General features: G+C 33.8%; 1 long non-coding RNA gene across 1 annotated transcript; it reads right to left on the bottom strand.

Annotated features, from left to right (window-relative positions):
* Positions 1-5,712: 5,712 nt before the first annotated feature.
* LOC132741748 (uncharacterized) lies at positions 5,713-7,374 on the bottom strand. The gene is made up of 2 exons (XR_009627323.1): positions 6,982-7,374; positions 5,713-5,935 (listed from the first exon to the last, which is right to left on the bottom strand). It is a non-coding gene; the product is annotated as an uncharacterized LOC132741748 (long non-coding RNA).
* Between the last annotated feature and the right edge of the window lie 1,132 nt (positions 7,375-8,506).

The following is an 8,506-nucleotide window of genomic DNA, read 5'->3' as shown; positions in this document are numbered from 1 at the left end:
TTGCTGATTTAGCTATCTATCTTTGTGTTTTAAACACATAACTTTTTGTACTTTTTCAAACTTCCGTAGTATTTATTAAGTATTCCCCAGATCTCATTTCTGACACTATTTACTTCCTGTATACGATTTTGTGACTGGTAGTTTCGCGTTTTACGTAACATTTATCTATTTAGTTTGCAATTGATAAGTAAATAAGGAATCCAATAGCAAATTTTCAGCCTTTTTACTGGTAAAGGCAGGGACTTATCCATTTCATTTTGATCGTTATATTTATATCCGAAAAAACACCGTAAGTAACTTTGAAAAAAAAAAGAGATCATAATTATGAACAGATATAATATCCCTAAAATATTGAAATTACATTTACAGCATGCTCAGGGTGAGCTTTTAGGATCGATGATTGTCCGTCGTCCGTCGTCCGTTCACATTAAGTTGTTAACACTGTAGCGGTCGCATTTTTGCCTCAATCATCATCAAACTTGGTCAGGATGCTTATCTAGTTGATAGCTCGGATGAGTTCGAACATGGGTCATCCATCTCGGATGAAAAACTAGGTCACAAGAGCTAAAAAAAGAAAAACCTTGTTAACACTCTAGAGGTCACATTTTTGCCTTAATCATCATCAAACTTGGTCAGGATGTTTGTCTAGGTGATAGCTCAAATGAGTTCGAACATGGGTCATCTCGGATGAAAAACTAGGTCACAAGAGCTAAAAATAGAAAAACCTTGTTAACACTCTAGAGGTCACATTTTTGCCTTAATCATCATCAAACTTGGTCAGGATGTTTGTCTAGGTGATAGCTCGAATGAGTTCAAACATGGGTCATCTCGGATGAAAAACTAGGTCACCGGAGCTAAAAAATAGAAAAACCCTGTTAACACTCTAGCAGTCACATTTTTGCATCAATCATCATCAAACTTGGTCAGGATGCTTGTCTAGGTACTTGCTCGGATGCGCTTCGAAACATGGGTCATCTCGGATGAAAAACTAGGTCACCGGAGCTAAAAATAGAAAAACCTTTTTAACACTCCAGCGGTCACAATTTTGCCTCAATCATCATCAAACTTGGTCAGGATGCTTATCTAGTTGATAGCTCAAATGAGTTCGAACATGGGTCATCTCGGATGAAAAACTAGGTCACAAGAGCTAAAAATAGAAAAACCTTGTTAACACTCTAACGGTCAAAATTTTGCCTCAATCATCATCAAACTTGGGCAGGATGTTTGTCTAGGTGATAGCTCGGATAAGTTCGAACATGGCTCATCTCGGATGAAAAAGTAGGTCACCGGAGCTAAAAATAGAAAAACCTTGTTAACACTCTAGCGGTCACACTTTTGCATCAATCATCATCAAACTTGGTCAAGATGCTTGTCTAGGTGATAGCTTGGATGAGCGCGAACATGGGTCATCTCAGATGAAAAACTAGGTCACAGGAGCTAAAAATAGAAAAATCTTGTTAACACTCTAGCGGTCACATTTTTGACACAAGTGTCATCAAACTTGATCAGGATGCTTGTCTAGGTACTTGCTCGGATGAGTTCGAAACATGGGTCATCTCGGATGAAAAACTAGGTTCACCGGAGCTAAAAATAGAAAAACCTTGTTAACACTCCAGCGGTCACATTTTTGCCTCAATCATCATCAAACTTGGTCAAGATGCTTGTCTAGGTGATAGCTTGGATGAGCGCGAACATGGGTCATCTAAGATGAAAAACTAGGTCACAGGAGCTAAAAATAGAAAAATCTTGTTAACACTCTAGCGGTCACATTTTTGACACAAGTGTCATCAAACTTGATCAGGATGCTTGTCTAGGTACTTGCTCGGATGAGTTCGAACATGGGTCATCTCGGATGAAAAACTAGGTCACAGGAGCTAAAAAATAGAAAAAAACCTTGTTAAACACTCTAGTGGTCACAATTTTGACTCAATTGTCATCAAACTTGGTCAGGAAACTTGTCTAGGTCATTGCTGGGATTAAATCGAACATGGGTCATCTCGAATGAAAAACTAGGTTCACAGGAGCTAAATATAGAAAAATCTTGTTAACACTCTAGTGGCTACTGTTGTGATCCAAATATTCTGTAAATTGGTCTGAAAGTTTTGTTTTGCTGATTTCTAAGTCAAGTTCAAACATGGGTCATCTTTGATGAAAAACTAGGTCACACCGCCCAAATATGGAAAAACCTTGTTAACATTCTAGTGGTCACATTTTCGACTCAATTATCATCAAACTTGGTCAGGATGCTTGTCTAGGTAATTGCTCGGATAAGTTCGAAATCGCATGTGAAACTAGGTCACCGGAGCTAAAAATAGAAAAATCTTGTTAACACTCTAGTTGCTACTGTTTTGATCCAAGTATCCTGGAAATTGGTCTGAAAGTTTGTTTTAATGATTTCTAGGTCAAGTTTGAATATGGGTCACCTGGATAAAAAACTAGGTCACACTGCTCAAATATGGGTAATCCTTGTTAACACTGTAGTGGTCACATTTTTGACTCACCTGTAATGAGACTTGGTCAGAATTCTTGTCTAGGTAATTTTTTGGATGAGTTTGATGGGTCAGGTGAGCGATCTAGGGCCATCATGGCCCTCTTGTTTAAGATAAGGACTAGAAATACTTATGAAGGCCACATTAATGTTGAATATATAATACTTAGTTCTTTTAATGTCATATTTTCAACTGCTCAAACAAAATATTATTAATACAAACTCAAATAATTGTGACTGTATAGATAAATTAAAAAATTGGTTTACAAAAATATTCTCCGAACTTCTTTTGCTACCTTCTATAACAAGAATTTAAACTTGACATAGAATGTCAAGGCAAATATCCCTAGCAAGTATCTTAAGGTATGAGCCCCCTAATAGGCACTATAAGGAACTATACAATTGACAACATAGGTCAGTTATATACCTTAAAAGACACAAGAATGCAAAATTTAAACAAAGTTTACCGTATGGTTTACGAGTTATGGAGATTTTTCTTAAGTAAAACTTGGCTATTAGAAGGGCTCTTTTTCAGAAATGAGAAAATCTAATCATTCTATTATATAATCATTATGAAATAATGTTTTCCTATTGAAAATATTTAAGAAACAAATAAAAGCATTAAGTTAACAAATGACCCAGAAAAATTATTGTTTCTACTCAAAATGTTTGAAATATGTATATAAATGTTACCCTACCCCACCCATTTTAATTAGTTGTTTGATCATTTTTCTACTTCGAGGGCCTTATTCAAAATATCCCTAAAATTTAATCAAATCAGGGGCTGTTTTCAAAGTTTGCATAATTTTTTTCAAAAGTATATTGGATGCGCTTGTCAAATATAAAATAATTTTACCGTCTAGTTTTTATTTTATTAGACTTTGAAAATATCAGGCACCATATTTGATAATAAATTTGGCAAGTTTAGCCAATAAATACCAATAATAATTTTATAATTAAAATGAAACACTTTTTTCCTATCAAGAGTGACACAAATAATGTTCAAAGAAAACAAAAGAAAGAAAAAAAAAGTTGCCTCTTCTGGGGCTTGAACCCGTGCCCCTCAGTTTCAATGCAGTTGACAGTAGTTAAAGCCTATTTGAGTACTCTTCAAAGTGGAGGTAATGCATGAGGTGGGTCATACCTTTATTAAAGTACGTATGTGAACTTTTCCTTTGTTTAGACCATTTGATAATTTAAATCCAAAACAACTTAGTATAGTTTGATTGTTATCTATGAAGAAAAAAGGATGAATGTTCGATCAAATAACAAATTACAAAGAATAAGTGCATTTATTTTCTGATATTTATAATTAATCATGTTCCTATGACAAAAGTTCTTTGAATGTGAAAAGTTTTAATTGTGTTTAAATTCTCTGGCGAGAATTGTATAAAATCAAGTAGGTGAAACATATGGTTTATTAATTTTTCTTGGTTTTATTTTCTATTATTTCCCAACACTGCTAATAACACTAAATCTCCTTGACTCATTCAAGTATAGTTGTACTTTAAGACAATGAATTCCATTTATCTCTTATTTCATCAGAAATAGCTACAGCTTCCTACGTAGAACTTTTTTGACTTTAAAATATTTTACTCATTTCCGAATGAGCTATTTAAAAACCCCTTACATTTTTATCTTGTTACATTTCCTATGCGGCGTGACATGGGTTAAAGATTATTAATTACTTTCAGTAATGATATACTTGTGGCATTTTTCTGCCAACAGTTAACCATATGATTATCACATTAACTTTCTGACTAACTATAGTTAGGTTTCGTGTTAACACGATAAATAACATATATATTTATTTTATACAGGGCACTTTTTAGAGTTTTTTTGGAAGTTAGATACTTATTCGTTATTTATCTATCTAACAGAAAAAACATCTAGTTAGTCTGATAAATATATGTTATTTATTGTGTTAACATGGAAACTAACTACATTGTATTTGGATAATGTAACTATATGGTCAATTGTTGGCAGAAATATGACACCATATGATACAATTACTCAGTATTAATCGATGATAGACAGTTATGTCTCCCAGTAATGGAGAGTGCTTTAATGTTTGTTTGATTGTTTGGGGTTTTACGTCATACCGACACAGAATAGGTCATGGCGACGTTCCAGCTTTACTGGTGGAGGGAGACGTCAGGTGCCCTTCCATACATTATTTCAGGCACAAACGGGCACATGAGGTGTTAAATTGTTTAAACCATGATACGACTTTCTTACCCAATATTTATGTTCTATCCTACTTTTACTCCAAAATATTTAGATATGACGTACAGGCAACCATTTATAACCAGTAAATTAATAACACGCGACGCCTGATTACAAAATATTATGCTATTATGGTTACTGCTATCATACGTTTTAAAGATCCATGTATACATTGGATGATTTAAGTCACACTTTAATAAATTTCAGTGGTATTTCATTGAAAGGCGACTTAAATCAATCATACACCGCCTACTATAAAGAACCAGAATAACCTTTACCTTATACTTTGATGTCGATTTTTTATAATCTAATAAATTAAAAAAGTTATATCACAATATTTTACTCGTCAAAATATTTATTCGAATAAAGCCACCTTTTATGGATTGGGTTTCATATAAATGTTATGCTTGTTGACAAGGCAGTTCAAAGTGCTCATTAATAATGTATGCATAGATCAATCAATCAGTCAGTCAGTCGGTCGGCCGGCCCGGCCAGTCAGCCAGTCAGTCAGTCAGTCAATGAGTACACAAAAACAGTCATTTCTTTAAACTTTAACTTTAAGAATACTAATCAGTTGAGATCAGATGATCAGTTGTACAGGTCTAGTACAGTACAGCAGAAAAAATCACCCTAATGCCTGAAATACCGCATGTACAAACTAATCGATGCAGTCATTTCTAACTTTTGTTATCTTTGTTAGGACTCATATTTGTTGTATTTATAAATTTATAAAAAAATATCAAAGGCATTTATAATGCCAATAAATGAAAATATAAAACAATTGGGTTTATCCGTATACGCTAGAATATCCTATAACATTCCCCTTTCACGAAACAGCTATAAACGGGAAGTAGCTTTTATTGGTTTATGAATGAAAAATGAAGTACAAGTAAATAAACGTTATCAAATGATCTTATTTCCGTGTTTTATTATAATTGAATTTATTCATGGTATTAACGGTATTGAAATACAAAAAGCACATTATACTGCATTGTCAATATTGTAAACTACGGTGTACTGTTAGGGCCATCGTGTCACACACATAACTCGAGACAACGAAAACACGAAATTACCATGTTGAAAAGTCTAAATTACGAAACCACGATGATGAAAAGTCGAAATACCAAAACCATGCTGGTGGAACTGGACACCGCACAAAACATATGTCGTAAGAGTATGGTCTCACTGTGTTTATTCAATCAAGTAAGCCAATTTTATCTTCTGAAAAAATATATGACTTTGATATGGTGGCCGGTACCGGCCATTTCAAATCCGCGAGAAATTTGATCGTTTTATCAATCATGGAATGTCGGGGGCAACTTACAAACCTGCATGATTTTCTGTCAAAATCGTACAAAATGTCGCGGGGAACGTATAAACCTCGATATTCTATAACAGTTGTTGGAAAAGCAAGGAACATTTTGACTTCCGTGGCCGGTAGCGTCCATGGTTTGACTCTACATTTTATCCCTCTTTTGTCTATAAAAAGTCGAGGAACAGAAATAAATCCGCGACATGTTTTGCAAGTATGGTAGAACTATTACAAAACGTGGAGGGTAAAAATTATAGGCCGAAATGTTCATAAAAAGTCGCGAGTAAAAAATCCGCTACTTTTAATCAGCGACTTTTTGTAAGAAATCCGCGACTCTTTAGACGCGACCTTTTGCGCAGAAACATTTCCGAGGCTTAATGCTCAAACTCGTTACAAGGTATGCACCAACATGAAATATCGCGGATTATTATGGCAGCAATCGGCTATCTAAAGAAACATATTTGCGTGGCTAAGTCTACTATGTAGACCGAAAATGTCGAGGTTTCCTTCGTAAAACTCGATTTTTTTACGACAGAAGTGCGACAGAAAAACTCGAGAGTTTCTATAAGCCTAGACATTTTATACAATTTCGACATAAAATCTCGCGGATTTAAAAGTTGCCCGCGAGATTCTATGAAAACTGACGGTAAAATTTCTCGCGGCTTGAAAATGGACGATATCCGCCACCATCATACTTTGACACAAATAAACAAAAATACTAAATAACTTGTTTGTTATAATAAAGCTAAACACGGCAATAAAACACGTCTTGTTTACAAGGCACAGGTCTTGTTTTGCATGTGAACAAGTAGTTTAAACTTTGCAAACTTATCTATGATTTGTTTATTACATCTACAGAACCGATATGTTGAAACAATAAGTGGTATCATAGTTCAGGCGAGAATGAGTCACTCTTACTATCATTGTAAATTTCTTATAATCATTAAAACCTTACCATTAATGGGGTTGTTAATCTGTTTGTTAGTTATTATACCTATGCTGACTCTACTCACACTTGGATGACGATCATATGCCTTTTATAACATCACTGATGATAAGTCACGTGGTAGATTAAGGTTGAATGATATTTCGAAATCATATTGAATAGATAAAATCAAACTTGATAAGTTTTTTGTCACCTTTGCATGATAGTTTATGTTCATAGTCACGTATGCTATCATTTATCATAATATATCGTATGTTTTAAAAGTCATGCATTCATCATAAGTGTTCCAAGTCATGCATACATAAAAAATTCTGAATTCAATCACGTTTGCCTAAATAAAGCTGATGTGATGCCTAACAGATAGCGGTCAATATCACGCAATTGTTCATGTTGTTACTAAGTTATACCATGTACCCGTACTAAATTTAACATAACCTATGTTTCTTTTGCAATGAGACAAGGTGTGTTTATTTGTCATCTAGTCAGCCACACACAAAACAAAGCAAGTGTTCTATATAATACTAAAATGATATTTTAGAAATTAAGTTTGATTAAATTACTTTTTGATCTTACATATTACAATGAGACAATGTATGTTTATATGTCATCGACACCTTGTCAGCCACACGCTTATAGAAAGCAAGTAAGTGTTCTATAAATACTAGGTACAACTTTATAAAACATTGCAGAATAATGTTTTAGAAATTGATTTACTTTTTGAAAACTATTTTAAATAGTGTGACCTTTTTGAACGACCGCAACAAAACTTTTAGATTTATTTTTTATGCTCATTTTTTCAATGACTTAAATTGAGTCCTAAATGTTTTAAAATCTACTTGAAAACTGTCGGGTGGGGGCTGCGTTCATTGAGCGCCGCCTTTCCTTGTCGATCTTGTTCATCATATTTTATGAAGAATACCTTTTATAATGTCAGTTATAAAGGACATACACAGCTATAAATTTTCTTCGTGACTGTCAAAACGAGGTTCTGTACATTTTGTATTATTTATTTACAACGTTTGATCTGTCTGCCTTTTTTTGGGAAACAATCAGAAACAAAACTATACCTTTCCGAAACCCATTGCGGTCGATTTATATAGTATGAAATCCGTTGCGGTCCATTTGTATAGGTTAATTATTGCAAAATGTTTCATTTGAAATTGACTAATGTTTCGAAAAAAGATGTATATTTTCGATTGGTTTTACCTTTCTTTTAATAATTAAAATAAAACAATCTAACGACATTAAGCGATCGTTAACCTATACATAGATTTTTTTTCAACTATTCAGGCAAATTGTTTACACCATTTGTTCTGTTCCCCTCTGGCTGTAAATCTAAAAGCCTCGCCACTCAGATTTATAAAAATCTACGATCTTGTGTTTACATTGGTACTTTATACATTGTACGATAAAGAACCAAATATTTCTGAAAACTCAAATAATTAATTTTGTCTTAAAATGGTCTTAAAATGGTTGCTTACCAAATACCTTGAACAAGTTAGTAACTGTTTAGTTGATAACTAATTGCGAAAAC

Source organism: Ruditapes philippinarum, unplaced genomic scaffold (genome assembly GCF_026571515.1).
Source record: "Ruditapes philippinarum isolate M1 unplaced genomic scaffold, ASM2657151v2 ctg1455_1_1_1_1, whole genome shotgun sequence".
NCBI lineage: Eukaryota > Metazoa > Mollusca > Bivalvia > Venerida > Veneridae > Ruditapes > Ruditapes philippinarum.
Note: the sequence above shows the minus strand (reverse complement) of the source record. Positions and strands in the feature narration are given on the sequence as shown.